The following is a 13,603-nucleotide window of genomic DNA, read 5'->3' as shown; positions in this document are numbered from 1 at the left end:
AAGGAGGTGAGTTCCTCAAACTGAACGCACCTTTCTTTCTCCCTGTTAGTAGGACCTAACACATTGCGGAGATGCCCTCAAAGAAAATAAAAGACCTTTTTTATGTGCATTAAAACTGGAACCCTAGGGGCGCCTGGGTGGCTCAGTGGTTGAGCATCTGTCTGCCTTCAGCTCAGGTCATGATCCCACAGTCCTGGGATGGAGTCTCACATCAGGCTCCCCGCAGGAAGCCTGCTTCTCTCTCTTCCTAGGTCTCTGCCTTTGTGTGTCTCATGAATAAATAAAATCTTAAAAAAAAAAAAAAACCTGGAACCCAAAGGGTCTTTCCCAGTAACCGGAGGGGGTGTGGGAGAGTTAGCAGCAGCCTGATCCTGCTGGGATGGTTGTCCTGCACCAAAAGGGAGCTGTGTCTATCCAGTGTGCAAGGCCTACGGGGGGACTACCTCCTACACACCCTCTCGGGCAACCTCTCTTAGGTGTCTCCCTAGAGTAATTTTTAAAAAACCATAGGTCCCTAGGTCTCGCTCTCAGGGATTCCAATTCAGTGAGTTGGGTGGGTTTAGGAATAGTGTTAATTCCAGTATAATGAACACAGAGTTATATTAGTTTCAGGTGTACGATATAGCAATTCAAAAATTCTATATATTACTCGGTGCTCAGTCGGGATAAGTGTGCTCTTAATGCCCATTACCTAGTTCATCCATCCTCTACCCCCACCCGTCTGCCCCGCTGCACCACCAGTCCAATCTCTAGAGTTAAGAGTAGAGTTTTTTGTTGGCCTCTTTGTTGTTTTGTTTCTTAAATTCCACATGTGAGCGAAATCATATGGCATTGGTTTTTCTCTGAATGACTGGCTTCACTTAGCATTATACCTTTTAAGGAATAGCATTTTTAAGAGCTTCCCTGGTGATTTGGAAGCACACACATGACTGAGAACCACAGCCACCAATTATGGTCAGGGTCCCACCAGATATCCCAAGAAAAGGAAAAGCACCTGGTGGTGGTCAGGAACATGGAATTTCAGTGCCAGCTTTGCGAAGCGGCCCCAGTAATTCTCATCCTTCTGGGCTTCAGTTCTTTCCCTGTCAAAGGGAGAGGCTGACCTAGAACCATTCAGGCCTCCCAGTTTTTAAGCAATTAACTTCTCTGGAATGACTCTAAGATCTCCCATGAAGACATCTGCCCTTCCTTCTTGGATGTACTAAACCCACCTGCTTTGTGCTTGCTCTTCAGGCTGCCCTGGCTGATGCCTTACCCTTTAACCCTGCTGGGGAGGGCCCGGGAGTGACAGGTGCTGAGTCCCATAGAAAGCCCTTCAAGGAGAAAATTAAGCCTCTTAAAGTGCCCTTGATGTAATCTCTCAAACCCAGGAATAATCCACACTCCTCTGGGAAGATTTGCCAGGCATGACCTCGGGCCATACTCAGGAAGTATCTTTACTTACAACAACCTAGGTCCTAGCCCAAGTATGACGTAATTATGGGTGGTCTTGCAGCAATGCAAAAAGAGAAGACAGGGATTGTCATTTAAGTACACGAAGCTTTGGGACTCCCTAAGCTGGGTGCTTGAGAGAGCAGCATTGAGGGAACCAGGGAACATCGCCACCGATCTGCAGGAAAATTCAGTCTGCCAGGGGCTCAAACACGGCAGGAGAGAAAGGAGACCTCTCTCCATGCAGTCAAGTGGACTCTGGGGATGAGTGATGCACCAAAGCAATCCACCAGAACATCGAGGTCAATAAGTACTTGAGACAAGTGAATTTACTGTGTCCAACTCAGTGACAAAAGTTACCAAGCTGACTGCTTAAGTGCCCCTCCTTCAGAGATAAAAATGAGAGGCAACCATTTGTCTGCAGCTAGCTATCCTCGCCTTCTATCACTCAACAAGTAGTTAGCAAGGATGGGCTGCATTCACTCATTCCTGGAACCTCTAACTCTTAACACTTGACCTAAAAAAAATACTGGTCCCAAGAGACACTGTTTTTCCACATCTATATTACTCTCTTCCTTAGCTCAAATCTGGAAAAGATTTCTTTTTCCTCATCTAAGGCTAACCTCCATAACCAGCAAGTTTTCTTCATCAATTACTCATTAACATTTTTTTGTAACTCCTACGTGCCAGCCATTGCTTCAGACACATGGGGACACGGTGCCAGGTAGTTTCTCTCATGGAGCTTATATTCTAGAGCCGCGGGGTAGACAATAAATGAATCATGTATGTAATATCAGGGAATGATAAATGATATGAAAACAAAAAAGGAAGAGGCTTGAGAGCAAGGGCTAGGAGATGCCAGGGAGACCTCTGCGAAGGTGACATTGGAGCCAACTGGTAAATGAAATGAAGTGTGAGGGAGTGCCCCCAACCTTCAGGAGCCAGGATGAGGAGATCCAGCAGGAGAGCTGGAGGCGGAGCAGCCAGGGCATCAGGAGAACCTGATGAGGACGGTGGCACGGAAGCCAGGTGAAGAAATGTCCTAGAGAGCCATCAGCTGGTTAACCGCTGCTGAGAGGCTGTAGAAGGTGATAGGGAAGAGCTGGCCACCAGATACCACTGGTACCTGAAGAAGCGTGGCTTCAGTGAAGGATGGGGCAAAAGCCAAATTGGAGTGGGTTCAAGACAGAATGAGCAGGGAGAAATGGGGCAGAATGTATGCCAATTCTTTCAGAAAGGTTTACTATTAAGGAGAGTAGGGTGCATTTCATTTACCAGTTGGCTCCAATGTTACCTCCGCAGCTGCAAGAGTCACTGATTGGGGGGACGGGGTCATGAGTGTGCTGTGTTGTTGCTTTTTTTCCTTAATATGAGGACTACTACTACAGCATCTCTCTCAGGAGGGATTATCCATCCGAGAAGGAAAGACGATTATGCAGAAGGGAAAGGAGATACATGCATGAGTACAGGATCCATTGCACATGTGGTTAAAAAGCTCTGTGGATACAATGCTGTGTGGCTACAGTTGTAGATAGGCTAGCAGATTTAATAGGAAGGAGGAGGATGAAACTCGTAATTGCTTGTTTTTCTCCCTGAAATAAGCCAAGTCATCAGCTGAAAGGGGGGTGGGGACAGAAATATGGTGGGGTACAATAGTGCATTCCAGTGTACCAACAGTCCCCCTTGAGATCTATAGTTATAAATCAAAAGAGAGAGACGATACAGATGGCCAGGTGTTTTCTCTAGCCGGTTCCTAGGCCTCAGGCAGGAGCATGGTAGGTGGACGGAGGGGTTTTCCCAAGAGAGTTAGATGAAAGGAGAAAGGGTCAAGGGAGTTGAGGGTGTGTTAGAGCACCTGAGCTGTGGGCGGGGGGGGAACTCAGGGGAGGAGAGAGGGATATGGTCAATGAAAAGTGGAAGGGTCACCAGGTCAGAGGCCCTTGTAGGGTGAAGGCTAGGTGGAACTGGGTACTAAAGGGAGTAAGATGAAAAACAAGTGAGGGTCACACTGGAATGCTTGTGAAGATTTTGCTGGAGGTGCAGTTACTGGTAATGACAAAGTCTAAAACCGTGTTTTTCAAACCAAGGGCTAGTGGGAAGTGAAATCAATTTAGTGGGTTATGATGAGCATTTTTTAATTGAACAAAATAAAAAGTCTAAGAGTACATTATACCTAGTAAGGGTAAATAACGTTTGAGGAAACTTGTTCCAGCTGTGTGTGCATATTTTCATGCTGGATCATCACACCAAATCTCTCTCCCTTGTGGACCGGTGTTTTTAAAAAAAAAAAAAATACAAAAACAAAAACAAAAAACAAGGACACTAAGGGTTTCTTAACACTGGCATGGCTAATCTTCTAGGCTGGAGAATTATTTGTTGTGGGGGCAGTCCTATACATTGTAAGACATATAGCAGCATCCTTGGCCTCTAGGGATTAAATGCCAGTAGTGCCCCTTCCTCCCTTCAACCTATGCTACACAAAAATGTCTCTAGAAGATGCTAAATACCCTCTGTCTAGAAATAACCATGGAAGAGATGGCTGAAGTAGGGTAGAGGAAAAGGTAACAATGAGAGGTGGCCAAGGGACTGAGTTGAGTGGACAATCTCTATAGATTTCAAGTCACCCAAAATGCTGATGGTACCACAGGACTCACTGTTTAAAAATTCTGATTATCAGAAAAACTAATAAAGCATCTAAAATTAAGCAGGAAAAATGTTTTAAAACAGGCTTATAAAATTCAATTCTAAGTCTTTCCTGTAAATTAAGCTATATAATATAAAACTGAATTAAGTCACACCTATAATCCCAAAATATCTGAACAAAAGCAAGCTAAGGATTACAGAAGGGGAAGCACACTGCATTCACTGCTGTATATACAGAGATGTTACAGCTTTGTTATTTGATCATTATAGAGGAATGTAAATTCATATGTATAAAACCAAAATCCAACCACTAATACGATTTTTATTAAAGTTTTCTGATTATAAAAGAAACATACCCTCAATACAGAGAAAATTTGGAAAATACCAAAAAAAGTAATTTTTAGGAATTTTAAACATTTATAATCCCACCACCCAGAAAAAGTCATTTGGTTTATTCCATTCAGGGAAGGAAAGAATGCAGACAGAGAAAAAGGGAGGGAAGGAAGGACAGTCAGTCAGTCAAAGGGAGGAAGAACTATGGGCCAGATGAACAGTCTTCAAAAAATGAAGCAACATGAGGCAGAGGACTATAGATCCAGGCTCTCTACCTTAGCTACATATCAGAATTACCTGGAGAACTCACCCATAAATGCCAACTCCCCACCCAAACCAAAGCATCAGAATCCCCAAGTGATCCCAACACAGAGTCAGGGTGGAAAATCCTACAAAAGAGATTCATTCTATAAGCTTAAGGTCAAGGTCTGTTTCATGAAAAGTTCTCTCTCATTTCACTTTTTTTCATACACTCTACTACCAATTTTGCTTTGCTTATTATAACTTACATGTGAAATCATTAGAGAATAAAAAGCATTAAAATTAAGGGGCTAAAAACATAACAAATGTTTATCTGCTAAAGAATTTTAGGATCCCTGGGTGGCGCAGCGGTTTGGCGCCTGCCTTTGGCCCAGGGCTTGATCCTGGAGACCCGGGATCGAGTCCCACATCGGGTTGCTGGTGCATGGAGCCTGCTTCTCCCTCTGCCTATGTCTCTGCCTCTCTCTCTCTGACTATCATAAATAAATAAAAATTTAAAAAAAAAAGAAATGTTAAAAAAAAAAAAGAATTTTAGAATTAGGGGATCGGTGGAGAAGGGAGCCTTTCAGGGAAACTTCTTGAGCTTTGGGTCATCTGAGCCTCTATGAACTTATACAAAAGTAAGGGTCCCTGAGGACAGCACAGTATGTATGTGCCACTGATAAGCACTGTTAGAAATATGTCCCCTCTGGCAACAGTGAAATAAACACTTGTTGAAATTAATGGCTACTGCACTTAATTTCCTCCAAAAAAAAAAAAAAATGCACTAATGACCAGATTACAATACAATTTAAGCAACATTTATCATCTGGTCACCATTTTCTTCACAATGCCCTTGACATGTAGCCAACTTTTGTTAAAAGAAATCAATGGCTTCAAATCTTCCATATGCATGCATGCTGAAAACCAAAAACCAAAAATGAAACAATCGCTAACAGTCCTCTTCATTCTCGCTTGAGACTCCATTACAGAATATTAAAACAATACTAATGAACTCTGACTTTCGCTGTGGAGTAAACATGCATCTATCCATCATTAAATCCCCAAACACGTACAAGAGATGTAGACAACATTCAAATAACATAACCCAAATATTTATTTCTCTCTGCTTGGTAAAATTGATAAAAGTGAGTTAACTTGCCCTAACTGGCATTCTAACTTTAATCCCCTGGCTGGACAAGAACACAAGATCTGTAAAACAGGAAGCTGGTTTCTCAAAACCAGCAATTCTCAAAGTATGGTCCATGATCACCAAGATCAGCATTACCCGGGAACTTATTAAAAATGCAAATTAACAAACTCCACCCAAGACTTACAGAGTCTAAAACCCTGGCCCAACAATCTGGCTTTTAACAAGCCCTGGAAGTGATTCTGATGCATTCTAGCTGGGGAACCACTGGTGGTATCTAAAACCATGATTTTCAAATTGTGCAGCAGAGCCCTGGCTTGCAGTGGGTTGAGACTCTGAGTCTCCCACTAGGACTCACAAGGTCACGTAGCACGGACTTCTTAAAACGTGGATGGAGTTTCCACTGTTTTTCGAAGTTTGATTTTAGTGCTAACTGCCAAGAATTCATAAATTCTATCAAGTTTCAAAAAAAAATTCTATCAAGTTTCAAAAATCACACTAGAAGGTAAGATTATAAATGGTACAGAGCAGTCAGCAAGCTGGAGATCTTGTAGAAGGAGACGGGAGTTCAAATGCCAGCAGAGCCATTAGACAGTACCTCTCTGAGCCTCGGACAGGAAAACCAAGCTTGAGGAGAGGCTGCTGCTATCTGAGAAGACTGTGCAATTGGCCAGACCTTCCCTGAGTCGGATTCAGAGAAAGTCAAGGAAAAGGAAAGTGCTTGCTAAGAGCTTTCTTGATCTCTTATTCTCACTTCTCTCCTGGGGGATAAAGGTAAACAGCTTTTTCTAAAGCCATCCTTTACAATGAAAGCATTGACTCAAAACTGAGAAATCTCAGAATGTCAAAAGATAATTAACTGAAAGTTTCCAAAGAGATTAAAGATTGCTGCAGAAAGCATCAGAGAAAGCAGGTGTGGTGTTGTTTCCAAAAGGGTCTCAATAAAGTTTCATATCCATGAACCAAATACTATTTTAAAGTGCTTCCATATAGAAAAGTTTTTGTGTTTAAGTAAACCAATCAAGGTGTATATGAAACACATGAATCACCCTTCCCCCTTTCCCACTGCCAATTTTAAACAATCTCAAGCTTTATGTGTCCTTCCATATCTTTCTCCAGTGTTCTATAATAGGGCTTTTTTTTTCAAATCAGAAATAGGATCATACTACATCTGATACTCTATAACTTGATTTTATTTACATTTAATACATCATGGATATCCCTTGCAAAATAATCCAAAATAAACCCTATTTATTTATCCTACTGATGGACATTTCATATTGCTTATTTACTTGAATAACCCCACAATAAACATCTTTACACACAGATCTTTGTATGTTGATGTTTTTCTTTCTGTAAACCAGGCCTCCAAATATGGGATTGCTGGGGCATATAGTTCATTCCAAACTTAAAGAGAAATTGTCTGCTTTCCCTAAGTTTTTTGGCAATTCAAACTCCCAAGAGTCTATGAGTTGCCCCCACACACATCTAACAGAAGATGTTACCGATTTTTTAAAAAGTGGGTTAACTGAGTGGACAGAAAAGTAATGTGTTTTAAATTTGCATTACCCTGACCATTGTGGAGGTTAAGAATCTTTTCACATGTTTATTGACCATTTATCTCTCTTCTTTTGGGAACTGACTGTTCATATCCTTTGTTTATTATGTTGTCCTTCAAATACTATTTAATCACATACTCACCACCCCCCCTCATCTATTAGATATGTAAAGTACAAATGAATATCACTCCCTAGGAACTCAGCATGTGAGATTAGGACAGGGGATGTCTTCTTAGCATGAAGTGCATAGTAAGTCCTCAAAACAATTGCTGACTAAGTGAATAGGAGACTTAGAGAATTTTGTTAAGATTGAAACTAGAAGTTGGGACACCTGGGCTCAGCGGTTGAGCGTCTGCCTTCAGCTCAGGGTATGATCCCGGGTTCCCGGGACAGAGTCCCACATCAGGTTCACAGCTGGGGAGCCGGTTTCTCTCTCTGCCTATGTCTCTACCTCTCTCCGTGTGTCTCTCATGAATAAATAAATAAAAATCTTAAAAAAAAAAAAAAAGATTGAAGCTAGAAGAGTAAAAAGGAAATACAAATATTCATTATTTTTCCTACATATTCAGAACAGCATCACTTTAGCTGAAATTACATTGTTGGTTAAGGGAAAAAATCATGTTCTTGGCATTGACTCTGAAAATCCGCTGTGAAATGGGTGGCAAATGAGCCCAGTCTTAATTCAGAGTTCCGGCTGACAATAAAGAAAGGCTCTTACAACCAAAGCATTTTGTACCCAGCCTTGTTTACCAGTTGTCATTCAAATGGCACCTGCCACAGAGCCAAAGGTTGTCAGGATGGTGATGTCAGGAGAAGCCTACCTTCAGCATTTCGTCATTTCTTTTTTGGTTTTCTGTCTCCACCCCCTTCAAGATTTTTTGCCCCTTAAAATCCCCTGCTTACTGAGGAGGGGCCTGTAGGGAGGGCTTGCAGGGGGAGTTTGACAGAGTTCAGATTCCTTAACTCTTTTAACTTCAGGCAAAACATCTGGTTGAACCCACCACTTATCCCCATTATTTGTAATAGTTCTGTTTGGCTTATGTTTTAACTAGTCTCCTTATTAAATATAAAAATAATAGGATTAAGAAGTTCTGGGGGAAAGTACTGTAATTAAAAAGGCACCAGTTGCGTAAGTTAAGCTGTAATTCTGGCCCTGCTTATTAAGTTTTCCTTCTTGTCTTTAAAATTTTTTGTACCCAATAAAACTGACTTTGAATTATTTAACTCTTTTTTAGTACTTCCTGTATTGGCCAAACTCCACCTAAAATCTCCTAGAAAACATCATGACTCAAAAGTTCTGAATCAATAATATCTGTCATGGATCATAAGTTTCAGACACTGTCCCAAGAGTTTGGACGGGCCACACACACACCACAACATACACACCACACAGTGGGGTAAACTGACAGGCAACTCTCCAAATAGCACAGACGTTTTCTAATCTTTTGAAGTTATAAAACCTTCTTAACAACAACAACAACAACAAAAATGCAAGACCTTTGATCAAGTCACGAAGTTATAATATGAATCAGGCAAGAGGCAACAAAGCACAATTTATAACACCTTGTTAAGAGAGGCATAAGAAATCATAAACATGAAAGTAGTAAACTTGGGAATGAAGATTGAAGGGTCTGCAACTTCTCTTAAGTTTTTATTTCAGATTTTTTAAGACAGCGATTTTTTAAATTTAATTTTTATCATACAACATGTAGTACATGCACACAATGTGAAATATATGTAGTTACAAAGCATTATGCTAAAACGAATAAATACATTTTTAGATGTATAGACTTTTTTTTTTTTTTCCGAGCATAGTTGGTAAAAATTTAGATGGTTCACCATCCGTAACCTCCCTTAACTGCTCTTGGGAACTAATTATCTGCTGTGAGTGAGGGGTGCAGGAAGATGGGAATCAGTGTAATTTTGAGGTACAAAACAGAACCTGGATTAGAAATCTCTATCTCTACCCATCACAGTCTCTGTGTCTCTCTCTCTCTCTCTCTCTCTCACACACACACACACACACTCCTCTTTGTAAAACCCAACTTCCCGTAAAAATACTCTAGGAAAAAAAACAGTGTTTGGTTTGAAAAACCCTAAACAATAGGTTTAGCACTAGTGAATTCAAGGCACACCTATTCGCCTAAGCCAGTAACTCATTTAACAGAGTTAAGTCTTAAAAATCTGCTTTCTGATTGAAGTAGAAGCACAACATTAATGTCAAAAAAAAAAAGACACTTTAATTAACACTATTTTGTATATCCTTAATAACCTAAGTGGGTACCAAGTACCAAGGCAGAGAAAATTCAGTGACTTCTCCAATCTGAAGAACCCTGTGTTTCTTGCGATTCAAGGTACCACCGCTAAAGACTGGGAACTTTATGAAATAAATGCTTTTCTGCAACTGATTTGATTCTCTCCTAAATTAGTTATGTTAATTTCGGATAAATGTATCTTGGGCTCTTGGGTGCTTTCCACTATTCCAGGGCTCAATGGGAAAAGAAAAGAAAAAAGAAGGAGCATTCACGCAGGGAGCCGTCAAGGCCCCTTGGGACACCCACCCGCACCCCCAGGGTTGGCGCCGACACCCCAAATCTGCAATCACGGAAGACAAACCTCCGACGCGCAGTGGGGGCCCTCGGCCCGGAGGCACCGGCTGAGGGGGGCTGGCGAAGGGGCGGCGCGGTCCCTCACTCCCAGGGCGCGCCTCAGAGGAAGGCGTCCGAGCCCCCTCCCGGTGGCCCCCGCAGCCTCTCCGGCGACGAAGCCCCGAGCGCTGACGTGACCTCGACAGGACGGCACCGCCTCGGCGGGACGCCAGGGAGCGGGGCCGGCAGGTCTCCGCGCGCGGGTGACGGCGGGTCGGCAAACACGCCCTTCCTGCGCCCCTCACGGAGCGGAGGCCGCGGGCGACCGCACGTCGCCGAGCAAGCCCGCAGCGCCGTCCCGGGAAGCCGCCGGCCGCAGGCTCGGGAGCCGGGAGCCGGGAGCCGGGAGCCGCGGGGAGGGCGCGCAGCGGCACGAACGCCTCAGCCCGGCACGCGCGGCCGCCGTGAGAGCCGAGCAGGGGGCGGGGCGCCGCGTGTCCGCGCGCTCGGGGCCCGCTGCTCCCGCTCCTGCCCCCGCGCGCCCGCCCCCCGGCGTCCCCGGCCGCTGGCCGCCACCTCGGGGCGCGGGCTCGGACTGCATGCCCCTCACGCCCTCCACTCGCCGCGGACGCGCCCGTTCGAGTTTCCCCTCGCCCCACCCGAGCCCCAACTTCGGGAAACGCCCCCCGCCCGCCGCCCGCCGCCCCTTACCTGGCCTCCGAGAGCGGGCGTCGCGGCGACAGCCCCGGGCCGCTCCCGCCTCCCCTCCCGCGGGGATCGGCTCCGGCGGGGCGCGCGGGAGGAGCCGGCCCGGGGACGCCGCCGAGCGCACGGCCCGGGCGGAGCGGGCGAGGGGCGTGTTCCGTGCGCCCGGGAGCCCGCGCGCCGCGTCCCGGCGGGACCGGGAGCCCCTGACGGCGGCTCGCCCCCCCCCCCCCCCCCGCGGGCCGGGCCCGCCTGCCACGCGCTGCCGCCGCGCGCCTCCCCGGGGCCGGCTCCGCGTGCGCCCTGCGCGGCCGCCTCCGCGCCTGCCTCGGCGCGCAAACTTTCCCGGCCGAGCCCCCTCCGCCTCCGCCGCCGCGGCCGGGGCCGGAACCGGGACCCCGCGCTGTCCCGGAGCCCCCGCAGCCAAGACCCACGGAAAATATGGCGCCCTCGAACGTCGCTCCTCGGGCCCCGCGGGGAACCCCGACATGCCCGGCGTCCGGGCGCCCCGGCTCCCCGGGGGCGCGCAACTGGCGCTGGCGGAGCCGAGGAAGGAACGGGCGGCGCGAGGCCAGCGCGAGGCCAGCGCCGCTGAAGCCGAAGCCCGCTCTCGCTCTGGGGGGGCGCTGCCCGGGCCCCTCCGCAGCCAGCAGCTGTGCCGGTGGCGAGGCCGCCGAGGGGGAGTCGCGGAGTCGGCAGCTCGGAGGGTCCGCGGCCGCACGAGCTCCGCACCAGCTCCGTCCGCACCCGCGGGCTGTCTTCGCCGCGAGCCGCGGCCGGAGACTTGTTTGCAAAGTGGCGCTGGAGTCGCGGCGGCCAGCGTTGGAATGAAGCCGCTCCGCCCGCGCCAACTCTGCGGGCGCGGGGGCCCGGCCGGGGCCGAGGGGACACTCCGTGCAGGCGGGGCCGCCTTTCAAAGCCCAGTTACCGGAAACCCGGCGGGAGCCCCGGAGGGGACGGGCTGCCCGCCGCCAGGAATCCGCTCTCGGGCGCCGGCTGCCAGCCTGCTTGCAAACCGCTGCGCCCGGGTCGAGTGCAGTGAAACATACATGTGCAATAGACAGGTGCATTAATTTAATTTTATTTTTATTAGCATTATTATTATTATTATTATTATTGCAAAAAGCCCTCCTAGGAGATCAAATCTGGGAGCTTTGCGGGTTTTTTTCTGCATTGGCATCACTCACGAGATGCAAACGGGAGGAAAAAAAAACCACCCACATTTTCCTTCTGTACAGGGGAGGGAAAAGACACGAGAAATCCATGCAACGTGCATGCAGCTGGAGGAAGAGGGAAACCCGAGTGAGCCGTGCGCCTTACCGGGGGATGCATTTACTGTCTCATTGCAGAGCGCCTGCCCCGGAGTGCAGCCGGCGTCCCCCCGCGCGCCCGGCGACCGCTCCGCTCCCGCAGCCGCCTCAGCCGCTGCCGCCGCCGCTGGCTCCGGGCGCGGAACAAGAGCCGAGGGCGAGCGCGAGCGCACGGCCCGCGAGCGCCGGGAGGGCAGGAAGCGCGTCATCACTCGGGGACGGCGCGGCCCCGCGCGGCTCCGGTCCAGCAGCGGCGCCGTGCGGCACCCGGGCTGCGCCGGCCCGGGCCGCTCTGGGTCTCTGTCCCGCCGCCCTGGGCCGAGAGGGTCCGCGGGGGCAGGCGGCCCGCCTGCCGCGCTGTCGTGGGGGGGAGGGGGCGCAGAGTGACCCCGGCCCCCCCGAACTCGGGCTCAGATGCGAGGGAGAGTGGGGGGGGGCGCGGCGTCCCTGGATTGGGGTCCCCGGAGCGCAGCGCGCCGCCCGCGGAGCCCTGGCCACCCCGAAGCGAGCCGCGGAGTTCGGGGACGTGGGGCCGGTGCGCTCCAGCAGCGGTGCCATCGCCCCCTGCCCCGCCCGCGCGCGCTCCCCCCGCGACCCTGAAATTGGTGGTCAGAGGTCACTTAGGGTTTCGGGGTCACTAAGGAAGGGGCAGCGGGGCCCTCTATTCAATTAATTAACTAATTATTCAATTAATAAGGACCATTTGTCTCCTGCTTACCATACCCTTGAATAAAGTCAATTACACGCCTGTTACATATATGCAGGCGTCAGGACGTGTAGGATGACGTGACGTTGAACAACACGATGGCTCTTTGGGGGACAAGGTGACAAATCACAGAGTACTGTGTACCCTACGATCTCATCTTTTGAACTGTGATGGAGACAGGCGACAAGACTGGACAGATGTTAACTAGCTCTCTGATGGGTGGCAGTGTGGGTGATTTTTCTTTTCCTGCTTAGTTGTAGTTTCTGATTTTTCTGTCAGGAACACCTGATTTTTGTAGTTTTTTAAAAAAAAAAAAATTTTTTTTTTTTTTTAAGTAAAAGACCTTGAAGTATTTTCCAGCTCAATACAAAATAACTAGGATGGACCCCTCTGCCCGAGAAATAGCAGTTTCTCCAGATTAGTCACAAATGGAACTACAGCCACTTCCGAACGTTTTCTCAGAGCATGAAACTGGTGTTGCTATGCACTGGAAAGCGAGTTGATTTTGTAAATTGAAACTATCGTCCGGAAGTCTATTGGGACATTGGATAAGGCTGGATATCCCATAAGAACAACAGCCTGTTCTTGTCTGGGCTGAGGAGTTTGGTTTCATTATGACCACAGTGAATAATACATAATACGCTGATTATGTATGTATTATCAGAGTACAGCTTTGTAACTTCTTGCAGAGAATAAACTTTAAAATCAAAAAGCACAATCAGAACCACTGAATTGGCAACTTGAGAAAGCCCTAAAAGTGGCAGGGCCCAGACTTTCTAATCACGCGGGTGAAATGTTTCTGTTCACACCTTCTCAATGGTCACCAGTCTAGCAATAACTGGTGATAACAGCAGGTCACTCGGGATGGCTAAAAAGTAAATGTGTATTGATTCCTGCAAGAGATTAGCAATAAGCTCATTGAGTTAATGCCACCTAAA

General features: G+C 47.7%; 1 protein-coding gene across 3 annotated transcripts in view; it reads right to left on the bottom strand.

The window, feature by feature from the left end:
• Positions 1-12,094, bottom strand: part of TLN2 (talin 2) — a 428,409-nt gene extending 416,315 nt beyond the window's left edge. For 2 of the 3 annotated variants that reach the window (XM_038580605.1, XM_038580602.1), the window contains exon 1: positions 11,970-12,094. The gene's annotated coding sequence lies outside the window, so the exon portion shown is untranslated. Of the gene's footprint in view, positions 1-10,655; positions 10,726-11,969 lie in introns of those variants that run through there. The other variant, XM_038580603.1, reaches the window with a different exon arrangement.
• Positions 12,095-13,603: the final 1,509 nt, after the last annotated feature.

This window comes from Canis lupus, chromosome 30 (assembly GCF_011100685.1).
Source record: "Canis lupus familiaris isolate Mischka breed German Shepherd chromosome 30, alternate assembly UU_Cfam_GSD_1.0, whole genome shotgun sequence".
Lineage (NCBI taxonomy): Eukaryota > Metazoa > Chordata > Mammalia > Carnivora > Canidae > Canis > Canis lupus.
The sequence above is the reverse complement of the archived record's forward strand: the minus strand, read 5'-3'. Positions and strand labels throughout refer to the sequence as shown.